Genomic DNA, 14,852 nt, shown 5'->3' on the forward strand with positions numbered 1-14,852 from the left:
GCTGCTCCTCTACCTGCCTTTTCAGCTGTGTCCAAACTCATCTTGTCCATGTTCTGGAAATGATCTGCCCTTCTGGTTCCATATAGTCTAATTTTGAGCAATGGAACCGTGCAAGGAATGCACTGGATTTCAAAATTCTTAAACTGTAGTCACCATTGCAGCCTATCATCTGTCTCAATGCATTAATTATCTTACTTTCCTTTTGGTTGGGGATTCTGATGACGCACTGGGTCCTACATCACCCACTGGCCATGGTGACTGATAGAATTAGCCTTTGCATGCCCCCTGATGATTGGGACCTGTGGTGCCGGTTTAGATTTTTCTTCTCAATTCTTCAATTCCATACTTGCCAACATGACCCATTCCAATCTGTAGTTGCTCATCCAGTCCTGGTTTTCTCTTTGCACTCTTTGCACTCTGGAACTTGTAGTCCGAGTTTTATAAAGGGAAAAGTGGAACTGCAAGTCCCACAATGCAAACAAAAAAAATGGGACTGAATATTCGGATTATCATTCAATTAGATTGGCACAGAGGGTTTGTGTCCTCTTGAGAGTCCATAACAATCATCCAGGACACTTTCTGCCCCATCATGTAAACAGTCTTCCTCTTCCCACAACCCCCATTCGTTTTTCCTCCTGGTCCTGCATCTGTCTGTACCATTGGTCTTTTGAACAGCACAGAGACCTGCTCTGAAGGCGCAGTCTTTCCTCTGAGCTAGCTGCACCACCATTAGCTACGTCAATCCGCTTGTAAAGTGGGAATCCTTGTCCTCGGAATGCTTAGATGACATACAAGGGTCCTTCTCCAACTCTGTCTTGGCACAGTAACTACTCCATCTGCTATAGATATTTTCAAAGTTTTATGTGTTGTCGGTGTGCGCCTTGTATTCAGTCTGTCTTGTGCACTTACAGTGCGATGGCCCCTTGAGACACCTTGCGCCTTTTCGGTTTTCAGCTCTGTTGATCATGGTCTTTAGTGTCAAAGTCTATTTTTAAGAGTAGAGCTTTTCATCACCCCCTTTTAGTCTGATCTTTGTGAATTGATAACATGGTTTGCTTTCAGTGCCGGTCACACCGGAATCAGTTTTGGTGCCAAAGTTCGTCTTTGTTTTGGCCTCCGCTGACTCTGCGCTCTCTTGTTTTTGCGGTTTCAAAACACCATGGAGCTGATTTAGAGTGTGGCGGACCGGAAAGCTGATGGCATTCCACTGGTGTGAAAAGACAGCATTTTCAATTTAGACTGTCCAGCTTTCTACCAGTGGAAAGCTGGAGGACTCTTTGCTGGTGACCGTGAAAGGCTAGATCATTTAAACGGCTATATCATTTTAACTTAAAATGCTGCCTTTATCTACTGGTGGAATGCAGACAGATGTTCAATTTGCCACACTCTAAATAAGCTACCAAGTGCTTTCTAATGCCATTTCTTGTATAGGTCAAGAAACACTTTTGCGTAACACTATAGAAGGCACTTTGTGTAGGATTGGTTAGCTTTGTCCCGAGTAGGTGGTTTGTAGATTCCGCCCCTTCTTTGGACATCATGAAGGGGATATATTTCTTTTGACTCTGATGCCATGTCTACATCTAGAACTTAGACCTTTGTGAGCTGCTCTGACGCACTAAGCTTTCTGGTCTACAGGCTGCTATGCGAGGAACAGCCTGGCTTTCTTTCTGTGTCTTCTGCATCTTGTTTTGAAATCGCCTACATGCTTTCCACTTTCTTTCCACATGCCACATGGTCATGTTAAAAAGAGTGGTTATCCACACCATGTGTTTGTCTACCTACCGCAACCTGTGAAGTAAAAAAAAAAGCTGTTGCCATTAACCCAGACACCACGGACAAGTGAGAACTGAAATTGTGAAGAAAAAAAAACATGTATTGAAAGCCGTATTTGTTTCCCGTTCCTCTTTTCCATGGCCAAAACCAATGGCGTAAAAAATACTAAACAATCTGTAGGGTCTTCAACCAGATGGAGCATTGTGGGTAACAACTACAGGTGAAGGTTCCTTTCGCTCCAAAAAATATCATTTATGCAACTATTTTTTGAAAGTCGACATTTTTGCGGGTTGAATTTACAATGCCTCTGGCTTTTTTTAAATTGAAACTGGAAAACCCATGGTCTGACAAACCATTTTGGTGTCTTGGAAGCCTCCCTCTATCTTTTGGATACAGGTTTGCCAAAAGATGTCTGCGCCAAGGATTGTGGCATCAATTCAGCAACTCTGTCTCATTTCTCTAACAGAATCTTGCAATTGTGTACCTACGACTTATTGGGTTTTAATGTAGCCCTTGAAGTCTTCATGGTGTTTGCAGTTAAAGTGACGAAGATGGCCGCCTGATGTCAGTGCTCTGAGCCGAGAGAGTTGAAGATCCCGTCCTAGCACCCTTCCAGTGCTTCTGTGCAAACCCACGATCGCGGAGCGGACGAGTGAAACCTGTTGCTACCCTCTGGCTGAGTCTGGAGCCCCGGCGTTGTGGCCTGATCCCGACGCGGCGGCCGATGGCAAGGGCGGACGCCGGCGCTTAATCTCCCCGGCCCGCGGCTCCGGCGCCTCTGACTCGCTCACGTAATTTTGAGCGCGGCGCGACGGGCCCTGCGGGGGGAGGGGCGCTGTGATTCCTCAGCCCTCCTCTGGGAGCGAGCCCCGCGTGGCCACAGACAGTCTCTCTGGACCCATCGGCCGCTTCAGCCGACTGCTACCGCCCAATCTTCATCTGTGGAACTCTGAGACGCCGGGTGACGTCGGTCGGCCGATCCCGGCCTCCAGTGGAGCCCCTGCCGCCGCTGCTGTTCCCGGCGCTGCCGCCGCGGGACTACCCTTCCTCTGCTACCCCCCTGTGACCCACCGGGTGCCTGATTCTCCCGGCCCGGCTCTCCCCCCCTGGCCGGGGTCGAGGTGCTGTGGCGGCCGGCCCGCTGGTCCGACTGTTGCCCTGCCCTGGAGGGCCTATTGAGCCGGGCCCTGGTGATGCGGCGGCCCCTCGCAGCCGGCCCCTGAGGACTTCCATATGCCGCTGTTGGCCCCGTGAGTCACCCTGGCTGGCTCGCCCACATCCTCTGTTTCCCTCTCCTGTCACTACGTGGGGCCGCGCCGGCGGCACGGTTGCGGGGCCTAGCTCGGCTCTACCGTCCCGGCCATCTCGCGGCAAGAGTCCACATGAACTCACAGTGAGTATACTTATAGCATACTTATAGCAAATTTATCCCCCCGAGGTATATGCGACGAACCTGCCCTATTCAGTGACATTGGAACAGGACCTTTGGTGACTGGATTGCCTGACCCAGACTTGCACTACAGCCCGGCGTTTGGAGTCTCCTCATAAAATGCCCCCTCCTCTGCCTCGGGCCTCGATGGGGCCACACCTGGCGCCCCCCCTCTGCTTGGTCACGCACCGCCCACCCAGGAGGATGATGGTCCCTTGTCTCGGAGCCCCCCTATAATTACACCAATTCAGCTGTCCCCGGGATTAACATAAAGCTTGGAGGTCCGGACCCTGGCTCATACACCTACAGTGTCGGTGTGCATACGAGACTCTACAAGTTCAGCCTTACCGTTCTGGCAGCTGTTCTCCGCCTGTGCCTGAGGTCCTAATACTACAGCCGGCTACTTGGGACCCTCTGACCCCCCCTGCACACCCACGCCAATATCCGTATCGCCGACGGGCGGCGCCTCCCCTCTGGGGGGTGACGTGGCCCCACGGACCTGTCGGGGTGGTCCGGTCCCAGCTCCATTTCTACATCTCCCGTTGTAAATTCCTCCCACGCAGGGGCCCCCCCCTGATCCTAGCCGGTACGGACACGCGCTCCCCAGGTGGCGCTACCCGTGGTCTCTGTCTCCACCATGACCAAGGGGGCTGGAGCTGGTAAGAAACAAAGTTCGCTCAACATGTTTGCAAAAACCCCCTCCAAGGCATCCCCAGATCCGCCTGAGGAGACACCCACGGTTTCGACACCCTCAACCCCGGACGACTCACAGAGGATGCTTGAGTACATGAAGGAGGGATTCACCGCACTGCACACCAAACTGGACGACATGAGTGGCACCATCTCATCTATTAAAGCTCACATGGAAAGAACGGACGGCCGGGTCGCCGAGGTTGAGACCAGGGTGGGGGCCGCGGAGGATGACCTCCGGTCGCTGCAGGCTGCGGTATCCACACTCACCAATCGTGTCACAGCGGTAGAGAGGAAGAATGATGACCTAGAATCTCGCTCTAGGCGTAATAACCTGCGTATCATTGGCATCCCGGAGGACAATGTTAAAGAGCCCATGGAGGACTATGTAGAGCGTATCCTTCTAACTGTACTCGATGCCCCGCAGCTCTCCTCACACTTCGCGGTCGAGAGGGCTCACCGCTCTCTCATCGCTAAGCCCAAGCCGGGCGCACCTCCCCGCCCCATCATCGCCATGATCCTAAACTTTCGGGATCGAGACGCATTGCTTCGTGCAGCCAGGGCCAAGGGCGAGCTGCGCTTTGGCCCGGCAAGAATTCATCTCTATCCCGACTTCTCGGTCACAGTACAACAGGAGCGAAGAACCTTTCTTGCAGTAAAAAAGAGACGGCGCGACCTGGGGGTCAAATACTCCATGCTCTTCCCGGCGAAATTAAGGATTGAACACTGGAATCAGACCTTCTTCTTTACCATTCCAGAGGAGGCATCGAAATTTATTGATGAACACTTTCCCGGTTGATGATTGTTATCTTACTCTTGTGACATGAGGCGTCCCGGGGCGGCCCCCCCGGCACAAGACGTTGACAATCGGGGGGTCACCACCGCCAGATCCCCTATGACATTCATGACCTTGGCTAACCCCTGACCACCAGTTTTGCCCTCGCTGTCTCCGGTGCCCCCCCCTTGAGGGCCCTTCACTTGTTATAAACGGCTTTTGCTTTGCTCGGGTGACCTTGGTCTGGCTGCCAGGGACCCTTAACTGTTGATCTTGCCTCGATTCGCTGTTTGACTCGTTTGTTTATACGGCACTTCAGTCCTTTAACATTCCGATCCAGATATTGTGTACCCATACGGCTTCCGTGAGCCACCACTATGTTTTCTTACCTATCACTATTGCACTGTGAAATATCCTTATGCTCTCTCTGGCTTCAGCATGACATCGCTAGGCTGACTTGCAGCCCCCCAGGTGCAGATGCCTAGTATTTTGTTGGTATTGTTGTTAACGGGTTTGGGTTTCTTCCCTCGTGTTCGGGGAGGGATGTGGGTGGGGGAATTGGGGGGAGGGGTAGTTATCGTTGAAAATGACTTGGCAGCCACCAGGGGCACCACATGCTGTACAGCACTACATCACACACACACGTCTGGAGATCCTTCCACGTCTGGATCCACGGACTATCTCCTTTTAGATGACACACTCCGGTTACTGAATCAACATTCCCAACTAAATGTCAAGTGAACTCCTGACGTTCATGAGCTGGAACGTTCGTGGGTTAGGCAATCATAAAAAAATGCGCCAAATACAATTATACGCAGAACGCCACAGGGTCAAAATTCTCTGCTTACAAGAAACCCACGCCCGATCTGAACAATGTGACCGGTTCGCAAAACAGTGGGGTCCCCAAAGATATTACACTAACTATTCTACCCAGAGCCGGGGCACACTCACACTGATACACAGTAGTTTGAAATTTGTGTTCACTCACTCACATATAGACCACCTTGGCAGATATGTCTTGCTCATTGGCACACTACAGTGCCAAGAGGTAGCCATCCTAAACGTCTACGGTCCCAACGTTGACGATCCAGACTTCTATTTACACCTAGCCACACTCCTGGAAAGATATCCCTTGATCCCGATCATATGGGGAGGAGACTTCAATACTATATTGGATGTTACCTTGGACAGATCGGGCACAAAGCCTTGCCAACTCTCCAGAGCGGCCAACACTATACTCACTATTCTCCCACGTCTGACACTGGTAGACTCTTGGCGGTTAACAAACCCTGATGCCCGAGAATACTCATTCTATTCCACAGTCCATGATTCCCACTCAAGAATAGATAGATGGCTCATTACCGACAGGTTGGTCAGGGCATTGTCGCATCAGGTTATCCTTCCTAGAACATTATCTGATCACTCACCTGTCGTCATCTCCCTGGACTGGGGTCCCGACGCCAACAGACCTAGGCAGTGGAGGTTGAGCTCCCGCACGCTCCTTGACCAGACCTTTGCGGCCGAACTCGAAACGTCCATTGAAGAGTTCTTTGAAGTCAATACTGGGTCGGTGACAATTTACGCCACACTCTGGAAATCATTCAAAGCATACACGAGGGGTGTGGTTATATCCAAGGGAAGCGGCATCCTTAAGGGGATCCGTGCTGATCTTTCCGTCAGTGAATCAACCTTAGCCTGTCTCGAGGCTCAATACGCGATTGACCACTCTTCAAGCACCCTATCGGCCTTGGGATCAGAACTAGACAACTTTCGTGCCCTGGCAGAGCGGGAGGTCAAATTCCTAGAGTCCCCATACTTGGCGAGGAGATACGGCGAAGGTGAACGCCCCGGCCGTATGCTAGCCAGGCTGCTCCGTCGCGAACTCGTTGCTCCCAATATCCCGGCCATAGCAAGATCGGACGGTTCCATGGCTCTGGCCCCACAGGACATCAACTCCGAATTTTTAGCATTCTACACATCTCTATACTCCGAGACCAATGACCCCCCCATTGCGGAAATAGACTCCTTCCTAGACTCTCTCCCTCTCTCCGTTTTATCTTCCGAGGCCGGTGCCTCTCTGGAAAGACCGATCACGCCCGAGGAGATTACCGAGGCAATCGAATCACTGGCGTCTGGTAAGGCCCCTGGCCCGGATGGATTGCCCATCGAATTTTACAAGCAATACAAGACGCTATTGGTCCCGCATATGTTGTGCCTCTGGGGGGAATCTTGCGAAAAGGGTATACTCCCCCCCACGCTTCGTGAGGCACTGATAATGGTTCTCCCCAAACCGGGCAAGCCCCCCTCCCAATGCAGCTCATACCGCCCCCTCTCTTTGATTAACAGCGATGTTAAAATCTACGCTAAAATGTTAGCCAACCATCTAGCGCCTATTCTGCCTCACATTATTCATCCTGATCAGGCAGGGTTTGTCCCAGGACGGTCCACTTCCTTAAATTTACGAAGACTCTTTAATGTGATTAGCAGGGTCAGCCCCACCACGCAGGCGGTAGCAGCCACTTTGGACATGCAGAAGGCCTTCGATTCGGTCTCCTGGAAATACTTGTGGCGAGTCCTTGTGAAATGCAAGTTTGGTCACAATTTCCGAACTTGGGTCAAGCTGCTTTACACCTCCCCATCAGCTAGAGTCCGCACGGAGGACAGATGCTCTGCCCCATTCCAGATAGCCAGACGAACTCGCCAGGGATGCCCTTTCTCTCCACTAATTTTTGCCATCGCCATCGAACTATTTGCTGACATGATTCGCCAGGCACATGCCCATAGGGGATTACGCACGGCCGGTCAGGCTGACATAGTCTCGTTGTACGCAGACGATGCTCTGCTGTACATTCGTACACCAGACATTAACCTTGCTCCCATCCTTGCTGACGTCGCCAGATTTGGTGACATATCGGGATTAAAAGTGAACTGCTCCAAATCTACACTGTTCCCTCTCACCGATTGCACATGTCCCCCCACGGACCTGCTGGGTTTCTCCTGGTCTCAAACCAGTTTCACATACTTAGGGGTTGAGGTGTCCCGATCTGTAAAAAGACTGCGCGAGGACAACTACTCGAATTATCTAACGGCCCTGTCCGGGAAGACGTCTAGCTGGAACAAGCTCCCCATTTCATTAGCGGGTAGGATCAGCATCCTTAAAATGGTAGTATTACCCCAACTCTTATACCGCTTCACCAATCTACCCGTATGGCCAGGCGATGCATTCTTTAAGTCACTACGTCACATCACGAACGCCTTCCTTTGGCACTCAGGCGCGGTTCGGCTTAAACTTTCCACGCTCACCACCCCGAAAGAACTTGGGGGTTTTGGCGCACCGGATTTCTTGAGGTATTGGGTGGTGGCCCAATCACAATTCGCCTCCCATTGGTTTAATACAGCCGACCCTCCCCCGCATCTTCGACTCGAGAGGCTATCTGCTGCTGACCGAGTGCTGGGTTCCCTCATTCTTAAGCCTATACCAGCCGACTCCGACTCGGCGGATCCGGTGGCGTGCACCTCTCTAGCGCTCACTAGACTTTGGGCCCTGGTTATCACACCACGACCATTCCATGGGGACCTACCGCTTTGGAACTTCCTCCCGGATGTCTCACCTACCCCGCTATCCACTGTGACCCATTGGGCTGATGCCGGCTTCCTGTCGCTCCGCGATATTTACCAACAGGGCAACCTCGTTTAGTGGGCGGACCTCCCCCCATCCCTTAAGCGCTGGCCCACTGCATGGCTACAATTCTCCTCCCTTCGTAGGAATCTTAAATTCAGATACCCTGATTTCCCCACAATACCGCCTGATGACGCCATAGTTGCTGAACTCTGCTCTTACTTGTCCTTTAGGGGTAAAGTGTCAAGACTATATGCACTGATGCAAGCTAGAGCAGCCCCAGCTTTCACCAGGCTGAAGCACAGATGGGAGGTCGACCTTGGGGTGGAGATCAATGAGGAGAGGTGGTCTCGAATGTGTGCCCGCACTCAAGATGTCTCCTATAACTCAAAATTCAAGCTTATACAGTTTAAGATCCTGCATAGATACCATCACACACCCAAGAGACTGCACCGCATGTACCCAGATTCCCCCTCCAGTTGCCCCAGATGCGGCACGGAGCAGGCAACCTACATCCATATGCTTTGGCATTGCCCACGCCTATCTCAATTCTGGATCGAGGTTTGCTCCACGCTATCAGATATACTGGAACACCCCATTACCCCTACTCCACTACATTGTCTCTTTCATGAATTCCACCAGCTGGGCCGGAAGTCTAGGAGGCTGGCGGGTCTCTGTATGCTGTTGGCGGTCCGCTGCATTCTGCTATGCTGGCTCCGTCCCAGACCGCCTGTATACTCACAATGGCTTAGATCAGTTACGTGGGCTCATGACACTGAGGAAACCTGGAGTGCAATGCAACATCCACACTGTCGGCCAATTGATGTCTGGCAAAGCTTCCGGGATTACATGGCCTCCCTGCCTTCTCCTTCATGCTCAGCAGATGTCTCCCCTTAAAATGTATAACGAAGTGTCTAACAAGTTCATTTGTCACGTCTGATTTTTTCAAATGCTGATATCTAATTGGATCTAAGAGTACTCGCTTCACTGTCTCACAATCGAACAGTCGTGTGTTGCAGCTGATGTATATGTATGAATATATGCTTTTGTTGTGTTAGCAGCCTTGTGGCTGCCCCTTGCTCTGTCTTCCCAAGTGTGTTGTCAAGTCAAACAATAAAAACAAGTTTAAAAAAAAAAAACCTATGACGTTGAGCACAAGCCGAAGTACCCAATGTGAATGGTGGTGGTGATGACACTTGGGTATATGTTTTTATCTGGCAGGGATTGGCAAGGCGGAAACATAGATCTGTTAGTGCCAGCGCCGGGATAGAAGGAGAGCTGCTAGTCTCAGATGGGTGTGGGGAGGTTGGGCAATATATGATCAGACTAACGATTTTGCAAGCCTTGCAGTGAGCATGGAGGGGTGCCGCTGAGCTTAGTGTGGTGTATGTGGTGCTAGCAGGCATTGGCTTTTCGAATTCTATCTGTCTCTGCAGCTTTGTTGACCCTCGTAATACAAAAGGAGGACCCCTTCCTCTGCTTTGTTCCTCTCTTCTCTGTCTCCACTATAGCAACTTTCTCTTCTCAGATTCTGTCCATCTGGGCAGCTATGTTGGCCCACGTACTTCGATTGCAGGATTCGTTCCTCTGCTCCGTTCTGGTTTCGGTGCTCATTTCTGGGCCCCACGCCCACCATGGCTTCATGTGTAGTATGGCTCTGCCCCTCCAGGACATGGCTTCAACGTGGTCACGCCACCAGGTGAGAAGGTTCTTCCGTCCCCGTCATCGCTGTGCTTGGCGCTGGCCATTTGGCATCTATTTCGATCCGCTCTGCTCTTCCACGCCACTGCTGGCTCTGTGGTGTAGTGTGGCACTGCCCCTCCAGGACATATGCTCATTAGAGGCTCGCCTCTGCGTAGGACTCTTCTTCCACCACTTGAGCGTCCTTGTCTCTTTATTCACACCATCATATTTCAAAGGGGCATGTTGCTCTTCATCAGCTGATGAGCTCAAGGTGCTTCCAGCATTACCTTGAGCCAGAGATATAGAAACAATGTCATGGGGCCTCATTACACGGTAAGCGTTAACTCGCGGTGAAACTGGTGGGTTGCCGCAGACCCCGTAACACCAGATCCGCTACCTTGCTTCCCAGTGCCACCGGGATATTACAAGTCCTGGCGGAGCGGTCAGTCAAGTGGCAGATCTTGTAAGTCTCCATTCCCAGAGCCCCATAGCACTCCATGGGAATGGGGACTCGAAAGCACTGGCACCGTCGCTGAAGGTGCTTGTGCTTCCATGGCAACTCTGCCTGCCGGAGCCGTTGCACCCGGCAGGGTCAGAACTTCCCGGCGCAGCGGCAGGCAGACTCGTAATGTGGTGGTCTGGAAACAAGGGTGCCGGTGAGCTTACCGCACCTTTATTTCCAGACCACCACACTTGTAATGAGGCCAATTATGTTTTGAATGCCACACAGAGATGTCATCAGTCTTTTCCACTTCCACATATGCTGACAGGAGGTGTTCCTTATTGTAGGAATAAGAGTCTTTGTCCCCTAGAGGTGAGTCACAGTAAGGTCCTGCTTTCCCACACCACTAGAGAGGGTCTTGCTTAGCAGGCTCACCTCCCTAGCCTCAAAGGGGGTGGCTCCCTCCTGGAAGAAGGGACAACTTACCCTGATTCGTCAAAATTCCCTTCTCTACTTTTTGATTGGCATATTCATAAACGTTGACATTTGCTACTGAAATGTGCCTGAGCAGACCTGTCTTTATATCCGGATAATAGGGCACCAGCAGAGAGCTAGGGGATGCACTGGGCACCAGAGGTTGCCCATCCCTGCTGCCCCCACCCTGGCTCAGCCACTGGGTCAGTCCTGATGCTGATCCCACTCTGGAGGTCTAATTGTATGAGGTTAAGTAGCTCTGCTATTGTGTCTCTCTTCAGCCGATAGAGTGATTAGCTGCTCATAGGTCAATCCTCATGGGAAGGATCCGACACGAGGTATAAGTGGCATCCTCCTCACAGCAGTATCCATGGCAACTGCTGTGCTGCATGCCTCTGCAGCTTGATGTAAAGCAGCAAATTGTAGATCCCTTAAACCGTGTCTGCTAGAGACTGGATGTTGCTTGAAAGTGGGTTTGGTGAAATATGTTTGCCTTAGATACTCTTTCGGAAACAATTGAATCATTTGTGGCTTAATTTTCATCACCTGCATGGATTTAACTGCACTGATTTTTTTGCGGATTATACGGCCTGTTTTTGGCTTTATTGTGGGGGTATTTCACCTTGTAAAAGCCGTTCAACTATGTGTTTTTGGCGCTATTTCCTACAATTGAATTAGCACTGGAGGAATTACCACTGTGTTTTGGCGTTGATTTCGCCAGAGGAATTAAGTACCGATTTTGTTCTACTTTGAATTTGGTAGTGCAGTAAACATGGCAGTAATTCCGCTACCGCAACCCATTACCTCAAAAATCATAATGAGGCCTTTAATGTTTTACAATCTTGGATCTCTGCATATATTTTAGGTTCAGGGAACAAAGGCTTGTTCCCTGCAGGTCCCCATTAAAATGGTGACCTGGTTTAAGAAGTTCTGTGGAACTTTGCAACGAAGACAGATCTACTTGGCAGGCATGGAAACGTGTGTGTGTGGTATATGGGTAAAGCCTTCTTGAGACTGCACTTTGGGACTTTAGGGCAGCTATGGGCAGATGCAGGAATACGTGTATGGGATTTTTGGGAATGTATGTGTGTTTTCCCAGTGTTAAGGTTTTTCAGGACTTACCATGGTTCAGAGAATGCAACCTACCCACAGTTTCACCCCAGTCTTTGACCAAATTCCCAATGGTAGGGTAGCTGAGTAGTTAAGCTTAGACTCGGAAAGGGGTAGGCCCAGTGTGAAGTACAGTTAACAAAAGCAACCACACAAGGCAATCCGTAAAATCAAACCACTATTGGTAAGAGAAGTTCCTATCAAACATACACACACCACAGTTTTTGTAAACGCCAAAAGGGGCACTTTAGATTAGAACAATTTAGTGAGGAACACCACTAGTACAGGCCAAATGCAGACATGGCAAGAATTCTTAACTTTGGAGGAGCGATTATTGCAGAGCAGGAATTCTCACTGGTTCATTCCAAAAGCCAAGAGGAGAAAGGCAACCAGTTTAGGTTCCCCAGTTGTTAGAGGCTACATTGTAGCCAGACCTGATAACAGATTTTTAGAGCACCTAGAGAATTTTAGGATTTGCATGTTATTAATTTAATTTGATGCCAAAGTGATTGTCTTTAGTTCGTTTTTAGATTTGCAGGACGTACACCTATTTTACAGTAGTACTCGCGCTGCTATTTACGTTCTTTACAACGTTTGAGTACAAAACAGAAAAAGAAACAGAGCGAACTACAAGATCCAGGGATCTTGTAGTTCTTGGTCCTATTTCTCCCCCGACCAGGCGTGTGAGCGGCAGCACGTGAGAAACAAGCGGTCTGTGCCGGTCCATGAAGGATCATGAACAAGACAAGGCATTTAACCTTGCATGCAGGGTGCGCAACAAGACCATGGAAAAATCTGATGTTCTCGAAGCGATCAAAGTCGTGAGAGATAGACTGGAAATTAACAGTCTTGCAGGCTCACAACAAGGTAGGAATTGCACATATTTTCATCGTATCGAGCCTATCTCTACTTGGTGTTCAGAAAAGGCAAGCAAGGCACATATGAACCTCTCTGACCTCGGGACAGCCGGCGCTGCCCTGCCCTGTGAGGTTGCTTTCAAGGCCCATGGGGAGGAAGAGCCAGCAGTCAGAAAAGCGAGATTCAGGAGTCTCGGGAGAAGCATACTGCTCTCAGAGCTCCCAGCCTTTCTCAAACCCAGCACCTAGCCCTGCTGGATGCCACCAACCGCAGTTCTCCTGGAACTGTAGGAAATACTCCCTCTCATGAGTTTACTTTTAAGGCCCATGGGGAGGAAGAGCTGACAGTTCAGAAAGAAGAAACGCAAAAGAATGGGGAGAAAGGACACGTTATCCGAACGGCCAGCCTTGCCCATTCACAGTGCAGAGCCCCGTACTCTGATGATGGGAACATAAACCGGGCCACATAGGCAAATTCTAGCACAGCCATAGTGGGGGAGCAACAGAATAGGGCCGGACGTAACCCTATTAAGCACCCTTAAGATTATGCTACTTAATACCAGATCTCTACACACATTGAGGATAGCAAGATAGACATCTACGCACTTAGAGAGACATACAGAGACACGGAGTCATGAGACAGCAGGTCCCTTCTTAGGGCTGGCCATTCCATCAGGATATAGTTTTATGACAACTGATAGAAAGAAAGGGAGGGGGGAGGAGTCGCCCTCACATTTAGATCAGTGCTCACAATTTGGGAAACCAAAGTGAATGACCTAGCAGGGTCGGAATTTTTAATAGGCAAAATTGGCATTAGCCCAGAAACCACCCTCAATCTATTGCTCATTTACAGAGCCCCTGGGACTGCAACAGACTTCCCTGACCAATTCTGTAATCAGGTACTTCCATTGCTCAAACCTAATACTACATTTGTAATTATAGGAGACTTTAATCTTTGGCTCGGGAATGAGACACACACGTCAGCTGGTGCCCTTAAAGCTGCGTTGTCTTCTCTCGGTTTTCGACTCATGGTTAGAACTCCTACTCACAGGAAAGGGCACACCCTGGATTGGGTGGTGGCCCATAACATCATGGTGTCAGACCCAGAGGTATTATCGTTCCCATGGTCAGACCACCTTGGTATCTACCTCTATATTACTAATGAACTCTTTTCAAAGAAAATGGACAAAGGAAAGACCTTGAATTTAGCCAGAAACTATAAAAACCTAACGGCTGCAAACCGCAAACCATGGATTACATCCCTGTCATCGGAAATGTCTCACTCGGAGACTTTGTGTGAGATGACTTATTCTTTTCTTTATGCTATCCAGGACATGTCGGAAACTCTAGCGCTGATAAAAAGGAAGCACTGTCTAGAGGAACATAAGTGCAACAAATGGTTCTCGGCAGAACTCCAGGAATTGAAAAGTATTAAAATAAAACACTTCTATGTGTGGAGAAGGAAGAGTCAGGAGCTGTCCGACCTACACCTCTACAAAAAGTCAGCCAGGATATATAAAGAGGCAATCGTTCAAGCCAAAAAAGAAATGCTTAATGACAGAATTGTCAGGTCAATTTCTAATAGTAAAGAATTATTCAAAATGATCAGAGAACAGGAAGACCCTAAGGGTCCAGACAAGGCACCAATAGTGAAAGACGAACCTTGGTGCTCCTCAATTCAGGAATATATGTCAAAGAAATTGGCATTAATCAAAAAAGGATTGAGGTGAAAAAAGCTACCCTCAACAAGCAGGGAAACATAGAGCACACCCAGATCACAAATAATGTGAATATCCCACAGCAAATCCATTTCTCACCCATGTCAGAGGAAGAGCTAGCAGAGGATATTAGGAAACTCAAGGCCACCAGCTGCAAAGGAGAACTCTGCTCAGCCATGATCATCAAAGAATGGCCAGATTCCATATGGCCAGCACTGACCAAATTTGTAAATTCCTCCTTTAAGTCATGTTCCACAAGAACTTAAACAAGCGTAGATTACA

This window comes from Ambystoma mexicanum, chromosome 2q (genome assembly GCF_040938575.1).
Source record: "Ambystoma mexicanum isolate Mex_15411 chromosome 2q, UKY_AmexF1_1, whole genome shotgun sequence".
NCBI lineage: Eukaryota > Metazoa > Chordata > Amphibia > Caudata > Ambystomatidae > Ambystoma > Ambystoma mexicanum.